This window comes from Coenobita brevimanus, chromosome 14 (genome assembly GCF_032717465.1).
Source record: "Coenobita brevimanus isolate Jiangsu-jjx chromosome 14, ASM3271746v2, whole genome shotgun sequence".
Taxonomy (NCBI): Eukaryota; Metazoa; Arthropoda; class Malacostraca; order Decapoda; family Coenobitidae; genus Coenobita; species Coenobita brevimanus.
In genome coordinates, this window is record NC_136967.1 from 25889860 (window position 1) to 25902971 (window position 13112).

Here is a 13112-nt window from a genome sequence, read left to right on the forward strand (position 1 = left end):
GGGGGAGAATTTATGTGTTCCTGCTCTCTCGCTTAATAATCAAAGGTCTTTTAGGTCTGTCAATGTTGCGTCGTCTTTAGTACTTTGTTCTTCCTATGCAAAACTTTTATTACGTTCAGAATGAATCGCTGGAACTCGAGTGTGTTCATACCATCTCTAATAATCCCTTTATGCTGGGACACCTCTAGTATTTTATTACAGGTAACAGAAAGCGATTTATATTACCTGGAAGTGAATCACATGAGGTTGAATACGAGGATTAAACCTTTCATTTTAAGGATTTCTTGTAGTTTTTCTTGTTTTCTCCCGACGATTATATTCAGCTTTGGAAAGACTTGAATTAAAGTGATCAGATATTGCCTTCATCAACACCTTCACTACTTTATTAGTTTGTTTTCACCTGACAAAGATCCCTAACTCCTTTAATATCAGTTGATAGTCAAATATAGTCAATTTGAAAGAAAATTTTGACTAGCAACCAAGAAGACTTCTCCCTACCGTATACTCGTAACTAAAGCTCATCGAACTTTATGAAACCGAAAATTAGTATTCAAGTAGTGAGAGATGCCTAGTTCCATCAGATAAAAACAGGCTATAATGAGGTTTCCTAATGCGAAGAAAATGTTGGTAGTAGAATAATTTAAAGAGTAGTATAAAATGACGTCAACTTAGTGATGTGGCTAATGAGGTTAATGATCTCTTCCAGCTTCCGGCGTTTATATTTACTTTCTTTTTTTTTTTTTTTTAATTCCCAGCTTAAGGATTACGTCATGCTGCAAAACCTTCCTGATGCTCTTATTTTCATTTCGTGTTACTTTTTTTTGATAAAGTTTACTGATGTTATTACGGTTATTATCGTATTACAGTTTTTACACTTTCCTTTTCCTGGAACTCTCTCTCTCTCTCTCTCTCTCTCTCTCTGTTTATATTTTTCTTAATATTATGTCTCTATTACTCATACTACTCCCCTTTCTTTTGCCATTAGCTAATTTTCCATATTTGCCTCCGCCAACGAAGTTGGAGGTATTCGCCAATGTTTGTCGCTTGCCGGAATCGAAAGATAAGGCAAGCATCCTGGTTAGTTCCGTATGTTTGTCTGCCTGCCTGTTTGTTTGTCTGCACTCTACAAGTCAAAATTTTGCGCCACTCGTTCTGGAAAAAAAACAAAAAAAACAAAAAAAAAAAACAGAAGGCTGATATCCATAAACCCTGGAAACCTATTGCTTGTCATCAAAATCGGTCAAAGACACCGGGACTGGGTCTGGATGGGGAGGTGAAACCCACCAATGGCAGTGGGTCGGGAAATCATCGGAACCCAATGGGCTGCCCCAGCACGATTTTTTCAAATTTCGAAATCGATTTTTTTCTTACCAAATTGAAGAGAAACGTCTGGTGCATCTGGCAATGCAATTTTTAGCTACATCCTGTGGGTCGCAAGGAAGCGCGAAAAATTTCGCCAGATGACTGCCTACACGCCGGTGAAAACTTAGGAGAGGGGTGAAAAAAAACATCGCACTATGAAATATCCATATTTTCACCTCAAATAAAATTTCAGTGGTGCTGAAATGGTATGAAGTGAATCCAAATTCCAATCCAATCCATCCGGCAAATGCTTTGCCGATGGCAATTTCATCTGTCTGTTTGTTTGTCCGGATGATATCTCCAAAAATTCTTAATGTATTTCAATGAAATTTAGTGGAGGGGTGGGCTGTGAGCCAAGAAAGAATTGGTTAAATTTGGGAGTGGATCCGAATCCGGATCCGGATCCTGTATATTATATCTCCAAAAGTTCTCAATGAATTTCAATCATATTTTGTGGAAGAGTGGGCCATGGGTCAAGGAACAATTGATTAAAATTGGGGAAGGATCCGAATCCTATGTATCCCACATAATATCTTCATGGATTCGGATCCGGATCCTTTTTAATGGTAATGGCATCGGCGGAGGTATGCGCCCGCTGAGTGTTTTCTAGTTTCATCTGTTTTCGTAGATTTTCCTGTTTTCTTCATTTACCCCTTATTCCCCCCACTGTTTCTCATTATTCAGTCTTTTTTTTTTTTTTATCTCGGTGTTCTATGAATATCTCCTGTCCACCTCATTACCTCGTGCTGTCCACTGGTTCTTATTACTCACATTTGTTATAGTTATCTCGTTCTTCTTTTTTCTTTGCTTTCTCTCCTGTTTAACTGATTCTTTTCTCGTGTTCAAATAATCATTCTCTCTCTCTCTCTCTCTCTCTCTCTCTCTCTCTCCTTTGCCTAGTAACGTTACCTTGTCTTCACCCGATTGAATTATTTCCTTATTTTCTTTTTCTTACCTAATTATTGTTTGTCTTCTATTCTTTGTCTCTTTAGTTTTGGTGTTGTTTCCAGTTTTGCCTTTTCAAATTGTTTTTATTCCAATTTATCCTGTTTACTTAAATATTTCATTCCAGTTTACCACATTTACTAACTGCTTTCTCCTCGGCTTAACCTGTTTTCCTTATAGCACATCGGTGTGGCAAGGTGAGGGCGAGGTGGGGTAACAAGGCTGTGATTATTACATACCGGGGCTCACACTTGACCTCTGAGGGTGGTGCCAGGGGGTGAGGGGGCAATGGGAAGGGAGGGAGGGTAACGGGGTGAGAAAGGGAGGGAGCAGGGCTGAGGAGAGGGAGAGAGGGAGGTGAGGGTTGGAAATGATATAGAAAAAAGAAGAAGAGAAGGAAAGGATAATGAGGGGAATGGTGTGGGGTTAACAAGGGGAGAAAAGCTGGGGGAAGAGGAGGAAAGAATGGCGAAGAGGAAAGAGAAGGGAGATGGGATTTGGAACGGAGAGGAGGATGAAGAGGGAGAGGAGAGTGAGTGAAAGAAAAGAGGGAAGAAAGGGAAAGGATGGTAAGGGAAAGAAAAGAAGGAAAAGAAGTAAAGGAGAGAAAGAAGGGTTATATATGGAAAAGTTGGTGAGGGTGATAGGAGGTAGGAAGGGAGAGACTGGATGAGGACGAACAAGAGATTGCAAGATAAAATAAACATCAGTCCTTTCTGCCATTTTAAGGATCTTTGTTACATAGTAGGCGGCATCTGCCTTATGCTTAAGATAAGATCAGCGATGCATGAAGTCACGCCTCAACCAGCGAAAGCCGGTAAGAAGAAGTGTGAAGGACGTTCATGCATTGCAGAGCAACACCGGGATATCTCAATTTTCATAGAGTTGCTGTAGCTCTCCATTTTTATCGCCCACATAGCAAGGTGATAGTGTAATCATCTAAATGTGTGTGTGTGTGTGTGTGTGTGTGTGTGTGTGTGTGTGTGTGTGTGTGTGTGTGTGTGTGTCTAGCTGATACCAAAATATCTCAAAATCAGTTTGGCAAATTTGTATCCAAACTTTGTGGGCAATGCCACTGGAAATGTGGCTTCTGTGTTATTAATTTTGGCGAAGCTGCGATGAAATTCCTCCAATTGGCAGAGGTTTTGCAAGAAAAAATACAGTGTAACTGTTTCCTTTAGCTTACAATTATTCGCCACTTTTTATCGCAACCTCAATGAAGAGAACGGCTTTTAATGGTAACCGTTTGAAATTCTTCAAAAGTTAGCCATACTCAATGACCTTCACCAACATAATATCCCTGACTTCAGGCTTCTTAATGCTAGTGTGATATATAACTTAGCTGAGAGTAAACAGCGAAATCCTAAGGCTTTTTTTTTTTTTTTTTTTTAATAGAAGCTGCGATGATATCCCTCCGATTGCCAGTGAATTATTGATCGAGTTTTTTAGCGATGGTGAGCGATGCGCTTTCGTGGGTGAATGCTTTGGCTTTCATTTTTTTTTTTTTTTTAATAGTCAAAAATTAACAAATACTCCACATCTATCTATCTATCTATTATCAGACGCCTTAATCCCGTAAGAGGTGGCCACAAACAAATCGCCTCCATGTCGCCCTGTCCAACGCCATTTCACTGCCCTGCTTCCAGCTCACACCCTCCCCCCCCCTCATATACCTCTCCACTCCATCCCTTCATCTCATCCCTGGCCTACCCCTCCCTCTCCACCTCCACCACACTCACATACACTCTCCTCGTCAGTCTTTTGCTCTCCACCCTCTCCACAAGGCCAAACCACCTCAGTGTACGAAGTATTTCTCCTAACGTTTCCTGTCGCATCCACATCCACACCACAACGCTCCTTCACTTCCTCATTTGTCAGTCTGTCTCTCCACGTGACTCCACATGCTCCTCTCAAATAACTCATTTCCACTGAGACAGGAGAGAGGAGATGGAAAAATGGAAAAAGGAAGGGATGAGGCTGAGGGAGAGACAGTAAGGTGAAAGAGAGAGAAGAAGAGGTAGCAAGGGTAAGAAAGGAGGGAAGCTATGCCGAAAGGAAGGAGAGTTAGAGATGAGAAGAATGGAAAGGACGACGTGGGGGGAGGGGTGGAATAACCAGCAGACAAGGATAAAGACAATGAAAAATGAATAGGTCGAAACAAAAAATCGATAAGGGGACAAGGAAAAGGCTAGGGAAAGGGATATATAATTAAGAGAAAGACATGTACGGAGATTGGACAAAGAAATGATAAAACAGAAAGAGAAGAAAAAGTTTGCTAATGGAAATCGAGGGCATGAATATCGAGTGAAAGAAAGGTCGAGAGAGAGAGAGAGAGAGAGAGAGAGAGAGAGAGAGAGAGAGAGAGAGAGAGAGAGAGAGAGAGAGAGAGAGAGAGAGAGAGAGAGAGAGAGAGAGAGGAGGCGGAGTTGATAGAATGGTCTCGCAGTGATGATGAATGAAGCAGAGCATGGAAAGAGGGAGTAAGGGAAGGCATCGACTTTGAAAATAGAGATATGATACACGAGAAAGATGAAGAACGAGAAAGAGAATAACTTGGAGGCGAAGGAGGATGGGAAAGAAGAGGGAAAGGCACAGGAAACGGGACACGAAGCAGAAGAGAAAGAAATGAATAACAGGCCTGAAATGACTTGGCAGGAAAAGGAGGCGGAAGATGAAAGAGTTGGACGGATGCGAGTGAGGGAAGGGATGGAATGGGATGGAAGGGAGCGAAGAAGGGAAATTCAATGAGGGAGAAGATAGAAGGGGTCATGGAGGGGATGGAGGGGGTTAGAATGATTGAGGAAGGACTGGGACGGAAGTGGTTTGAAAAGGACGGAAAGATCCACGAAAATGAGTGGAAATTAACTGGGGAAAGGGGAGAGAGAGAGAGAGAGACAGACAGACAGACAGAGACAGAGGGTAAAAAAAAAAGAGAGAGAGAGAGAGAGAGAAGGAGAGAGGGAGGGGAGAGGGAGGGAGAAGGGTAGTAGGCGAGAGAGAGGGAGGAAGAAGGAGAGAGAGGAGATTGGTGTGTGGGTGTGAGGCGGCAGGTAGTGTGGGAGCAACAGGAAGTCGGGGGTGAAGGTGGCGCGGCAGAGGCAACGTTAAAGAATGGCACACACTTCACCTTGACACAGACCACCTCCACTGTTTATTTATTTGTTTATTCTCTCTCTCTCTCTCTCTCTCTCTCTGCCTACCAATTAATATATATTTATACCTACCTGGTTGTTTATTTTTCTATAAGCGTCTGTCTCTGCAGCAAAATGCATTGATGTACCTGTTGTACATTTGCTTGTCTGTATAACTTTTTATTTGTTTATCTTTACACAAACTTACATATATTACAGACATAAATAGATGAACTTTAACTTTCTTCACACACACACACACACACACACACACACACACACACACACACACACACACACACACACACACACACACACACACAAAACTGGGTATGACATCATCTTCAGGTACATATTTTCTCACGCACACACTTGAACAAGCATGTACACACGTATTCACACACACACACACACACACACACACACACACACACACACACACACACACACACACACACACACACACACACACACACACACACACACACTGACAAAGCTGAGTATGACAGCATGTTCTGGTATATATTTTCTCACGCACACACTCGAACAAGCATCTACACACACACACACACACACACACACACACACACACACACACACAGACCAGTATGTGAGGCTGCTTCGTATGAATGTGGCAGGTCAAGTAGAACTGGGTGACCTCTAAGGCGTTGCATGACCCTCACGCATCCCTGCCGATGTGACACCATCACACCGTTCCTCACAGCCCCTGTTAGGTTCCTTCCACTTTATCTCTAAGTATTCATTAGGCTTACAAACTCACGCTAACAGTTTTATTTCTGCTCGTGAGAACACCGCTCCACATTACTGGTGTGCTGTGGCATTCAGATTATATCTTTGGACTTAGTAGGCTTAAAAAAACTGGCACAAATTATTTTCTTAACTTAGAAATGGGTGGTACTGTTTTAGAATAAGAGTGCGGAAGGGGAATGAAATATACTTCCTAGCCGTGTTGTAGCTACAAATTTATTGCATAACTTAAGAAGCACACACACACACACACACACACACACACACACACACACACACACACACACACACACACACACACACACACACACACACACACACACACACACACACACACACACACACACACACACACACACACACACACACACACACACACACACACACACACACACACACACACACACACACACACACACACACACACACACACACACACACACACACACACACACACACACACACACACACACACACACACACACACACACACACACACACACACACACACACACACACACACACACACACACACACTTTTTGCAAGAACGATTTATAATACATTGATTCTTGGGATGAGCTGTTTGAGATCATTGTCAATATGAATCAATAGGCTGTTGATTTATCAGTGATGGACAGCAAAAATATGTTATATCTAAAAGGATTCCAGGTGCATTATTTTACATAATGCACTTTTGTGTCTTCATGTAACTGTGTTACCCAAATCTCTTCTAAGATTGACAGATCTCACTTACATACCATACAGAAAATGTGCGAATACTACCCAAGAGCAAAAGAGCTGCCTCACCTCTTGCAAATCTCACGTGCGTCTCGGACTTTTTACTTGACGCTGCAGCTATATCTCAGCTCTATACTTACTGTAGTCTTTTTCGTGCAACTCTTGAGTTTTGAAGGGTAATGTTGCATACAAAGACTTACAAGTATGTTATATTTTTCTTAACCAATTTTTGTGCATCACATTAATGTGTTTTTATCATTTCAAAGCGTAATACTGATGCAAAAACATACTAACTCTGGTTCACTTTAAACAAGTGGTATCTTAAAGAGTGACATTTTAAAAGCTATTTTTTTTTTTTTTTTGAACCCACACTCATACAGGTACACGCACACGGCCGCACGCAAGAAGAAACCCGTAGAAAAAAAAAAACGGGACTTGGTATCTTAAAAGCACTCAACAATGAAGCTTCCATTTTTTCTCCCTAGTCCCCAGACGCAAAGTGAGCGCACGCAGTAACTCCCCCTCCGCTTTCTACTCTCCAACCCAGGGTAAAATCCTGGACCAAACTTAACCAGAGTCGTAGCCAGTTGACCGTGAACGTTCCCGAGACAAACTGGAACCTTTCGATCGCTAATTGACCGCTAAGTTCGTGAAGCTCGTTGTTAGCTGGGGACTGCTTTTATCTGAGTTAAGCTGGGGCATTTAGCCATCTGATCTCTGGGCTGTGGATAGGCTAGTCGAAATGTCAATTACTCGTACCAATTTTGTCTAGCGGGTTATCTGATTGTGTGTGTGTGTGTGTGTGTGTGTGTGTGTGTGTGTGTGTGTGTGTGTGTGTGTGTGTGTGTGTGTGTGTGTGTGTGTGTGTGTGTGTGTGTGTGTGTGTGTGTGTGTGTGTGTGTGTGTGTGTGTGTGTGTGTGTGTGTGTGTGTGTGTGTGTGTGTGTGTGTGTGTGTGTGTGTGTGTGTGTGTGTGTGTGTGTGTGTGTGTGTGTGTGTGTGTGTGTGTGTGTGTGTGTGTGTGTGTGTGTGTGTGTGTGTGTGTGTGTGTGTGTGTGTGTGTGTGTGTGTGTGTGTGTGTGTGTGTGTGTGTGTGTGTGTGTGTGTGTGTGTGTGTGTGTGTGTGTGTGTGTGTGTGTGTGTGTGTGTGTGTGTGTGTGTGTGTGTGTGTGTGTGTGTGTGTGTGTGGAGGGAGTGGGATGTAGTTGAGTGTGGGTGCTAGAGCATAAGCATAAGTTCGTTTCTTTGTGTGTGGATGTGAATGGGCGTGGCCGAGTGTGGCTGGACTTGTGTGGGTTGGATCTGGTTGTGTTCGTGTTTGGGGTTATTCGCGTGTGCCCTTGAAAAAAATAATTGTATGTGCGTGCGCTGCTATGTGCAATTATCAATACGTGTCGTCTTGCAGGTCATTGCCTCTCTTCTTGCCGGCTTTATATGATTTCAAGTGTGGGTGATTTTTGAGGTTAGGGGCAATTAGAAGTTATGATGGGGCAATAAGACAGATGATTAAGATACTCTGGGTGTTATTAATGGACACGCGTATTTGGGTGAACACGGCACACCCTCACGACACACAGAAATCCACCCACAGAGTTAAAGAAATAGCACGCACACATTCACAGAAGTAACACACACACACACACACACACACACACACACACACACACACGTGCCAGCATGAAATGAAACAGCCTCACTGTCCCACGCACACACGAAGAATAACACACCCCCAGAGAAATTAAATAAACCCTCATGGCAAACTTGGTCGGTTCAAGTATAAATAGAAATACCACAGACAGTCGCGCTTATGAAATACTGACTTGCATAAACACCACACACACACACACACACACACACACACACACACACACACACACACACACACACACACACACACACACACACACACAAATGCCTCCACCTTTTGTTCTCTTGACTTTGGTAGAGTAATTTGACATATTAAATTTTGAACCTTGTCTAACCACACTCGACGCCTCTAACTTGTTTCTACTTCTGCTCCGAGACACTTGGTCGTGACGCCATTAGCAGTTCGATGTATAAAAAATCCAATTAAACTTCTGCAGATCTAATTGGCTTTATAACATCGGAATTCGGAGTAGGACTGTAATTAGTTATCTGCCTACGGTCGTCTCTTAATGTGTAGTTTTCACCGTTGTATTTTTAATTATGTATTTCTACTGGCTGCATTGGCATTTTTACATTAAATTATCTGTGTTCAGCGTGTTTTAATTATTTGTTTGTAAATGTATAAGAGGTGGGTGCATGTGTGTGTGTGTGTGTGTGTGTGTGTGTGTGTGTTTGCGTGTGTGCGCGCGCGCGCTGGAAATAAGCTGGAGAAGGTAATGCTAACACTTTCGTACTGAGAAGAAGCAATGTAGTAAACACTCATACGAATATATACAAATTTCACTGCGCTGAAGCCCAGTTCTACACACACACACACACACACACACACACACACACACACACACACACACACACACACACACACACACACACACACACACACACACACACACACACACACACACACACACACACACACACACACACACACACACACACACACACACACACACACACACACACACACACACACACACACACACACAAGTAGGAGAGAAAATTCAAAATCTAGCAGACACTATATAAAAAGTCAAATTACAAAGATCACAAACTAAACGCACACTAAGCACACAAATAGATTTAGACACATCAAAACACATATACTCGTAATACAGCACTATCTATGCAATTTATAAACACACTTGATACAGATTACTAGCAGACTCTTAAAAAAAGAAAAGTCACAACATAAAAAATTAAGATCGCAGCCTAAAAGTACACTAAAAACACAAAATAGATTTGGACACATCAAGGCACCTATACTCGCAGTACAGCACTATCTTGGCAATATATAAACACACTCTTGTTACAGATTAAAAATGCAGTGCATTATGTACACTCAAAAATAAAATGAAAGACGGTAGGGCAAGAATCTCTCTCTCTCTCTCTCTGAATATATATATATATATATATATATATATATATATATATATATATATATATATATATATACACACACACAGTGTAGTGCGAGATGCGAGAAGTGGCAACAACCTCTTGCTTTTATGCCTTGCTCGCGTATCTAGCCTTGGGTGGAGATTCGTACCTTAGTACAACGCCAAGGACATATATTAAGAAATTACGTTTATGGCAACCGTTCTTGTTTGTATTTCATATGTTAATGATCGCTTAACGAGGCAGTAAGGGAAGCTGTGCGCAGCGGGATATAAGAGTAAACAACCCTTGAACAATTCCCTGGCGTGATAGTAGCCGTTCCTGCACCATGACGGCTTTTGTATTCAGTTTTGCTACCTTCAGGGGCCTTTTTTTTTTGGGGGGGGGGAGATATTTTATATATGACCAGTGCCACTTACGATGAATTTTTGAAGCTAAATGAAAGAATCTGGTTTTAATGAAAGTAGAATAATACCTCATTGTACTTTGTTTTGATTCAAGGAAGAAGGAACCAAAGGCCAGATACCCGCAAGATTGTTCCGTCCAAGAAAAAAAAAAAAAAAAACAAGACAGGAAAGAGCCAATATCATGACCAATGTGTTTGAAAGACTGGAGGTCATAGGCAGTAGGAAATGCAGAAAGAGGAAGACAGATCCAGAGTTGACCTGTTGCATACATGAAGAACTGGGAGTACCGGTTAACTCTTGCATTAAAGAGTTAAGCAGAAAAGGGGTAAGAGATTGTTGCTAGACAGGTGCTACGCGCCCACCTTACTGGTGAAGGGATGCAGGCAGACAGTTCAGAGGAGCAATGAACAATGAAGTAGCTAAGAGATAAAGATGCAACAGTGCAGCGAGAGGACAGGGGTTTAAGGGAGTCGGTAAGAGGAGGAGAGTTTATGAGACGAAAAGCCTTTGACTCCACCTTGTTGAGAGTAGCTGTATGTGGGGAGCCTGCCTGCACATGAGAATTGTACTCTACTGTACATAGGGGCGAAAAAAAAGTGTGTCAACAACTGTGCGGAGGTAAAGAATGCATGGAGTGGCCTTAGCACACTTAATCTCTTGGAAGCAGATATCACAAGAGAGGTAATATGATCTTTCCAAGATAAATCCCGGGAGAATGAAACCCCAGGCATATTTAAAGATGATGCAGGACTGAGTTGGAGATTGTTAAAAATTAGATGATTCCCTTGAGGAAGATTTTGACGGGTTGAAAGATAAAAGACTTGCGATTTTGACGCATTAAAAACAACAAGATGACTTTTACCCCTATCAGAGATACAAGCCATGTCAGACATTAGGTGTGCCATAGCCTCATCCCATGTTTGTTGAAGTGATTCCTGAGATGGACGCTGCGAGAAACGAATGAAAATGTGAAGGGTGGAGTCATCAGCGTATGAGTGGGTAGAGTTAACCCTTTGAGCACCACGACGCTCTTTGTACTTTGTTCCTGCTACCACCAGACGATTGTATTCAGCACAAGAGAGGCATCTAATAATAACTGGGTCAAGACAACCATTTCTTCCCTTGGGATGCCATATCTTACCTACTTTATTATTAAATACCAGACGATTTTTGTTCAGCTTAACCCCTTAACTTCTAGTACATCTGTTGTAACGGGTATTATATTCTTGATGTCTGGCGACAATTTAGTTAAGTTCTAGAGAGAGTTTTCAAACTTCAGGTGTTAAATATACCCTTCAGTGACCTATTCATTGCGAAAGGCACCTTCTAAGCTAAGTAACATCGTCTGAAGGTAGGAAGATTATGTGCAGATAAGACACCGTCATGTTGAAGGAGTTAGTAGTAGCACTGGCAGGACGCTTGTACAACCGGGCAACAGAGCAGCTCGTCCATGTCGGTGTCACGACAAGAAGGCGTTCCGCTCCATCACCAGGGAAGGGGTTACAAGATAAGAAGGGATGATTGGACAAGGGGAGGCGGCGACATAATTATTTCTAGTGTGGTAGTGGTGTAGCATTAGGTGGTTCGGTGTGGTGGTGATTTATACGTAGAGATGCGGTCACGTCTTACCAGATGATGTGTCGATAAGGCAGTGTGTTCTCATCTCCCCCCCCCCTCCTCTCACTCTCTCTCTCTCTCTCTCTCTCACACACACACACACACACACACACACACACCAATACAGCTTCCCCCAAATTTATTCACCTCTCCGACCCACCACCACCAGCTTCCCGGATCACCCACACTGTATCGGGCGAAAGTCACGGTCAAATAATCGTGGCTGGAATAATGAGACAATACAGTTACGGTTCGCGTCATTTTAATCGTGTTTTTTCGGGGTATCTTTATGGTCGTTTTTGAGCATAGTTCGCACAGATTTTCTCTTTGGGGTGTTGGGGAAATTCTGAGGCTTAGGATTTTTACTTGGCGAAAGACTTATACTGAGCGAGATGCGTAGGGAACTTGCTCTATAACAGTTTATCTGTCTGTCTGCCTATATACTTATCTATTTATCTGTTTATCTGTTGAAATACTAGCCTAATAAATTGACCGCCTTTATTGTTTTCTACTTATTATGACAGTCCAATATTTCACAATCTCGGCACTGTGAACTAGTGTGACTGTTACTGTATTTCATTGTGAAATATATTCTCTCAGGAAATATAATAATCAAAGGTCACTCATAGGAAGTTTAACATACAGACCGAGGAAAAGTTTAGAACCAAATGAAGGCAACCTTCTCTATTTTGAAGTGGTCTTAAAACCAGCGATATACGTACCTGCCAGTCATCCCGAACGCATAGAGATAAGCAAACTGTTCACTATAGAGACTGGCAAACTGTTCACTACTCCGTAAGATCATACAGCTGCTGTCTTCTTTAAGATAGCGCTACTTACTCATGAACATACCTGCTAATCTCTGTTGCATTCCCTACCATCACTCGTCTACTGACCCCTCCTCCGCAAACTCTTTCTTTCACTCCATTTTCTTGCATGTCACATTCTACTGGTGATTTTGCTAACCAAACTCTCTCTCTCTCTCTCTCTCTCTCTCTCTCACACACACACACACACACACACACACACACACACACACACACACACACACAGATGCTTTCTTTTAATTCTCTCTTATTACAAATCGTAACCACGCCATCTC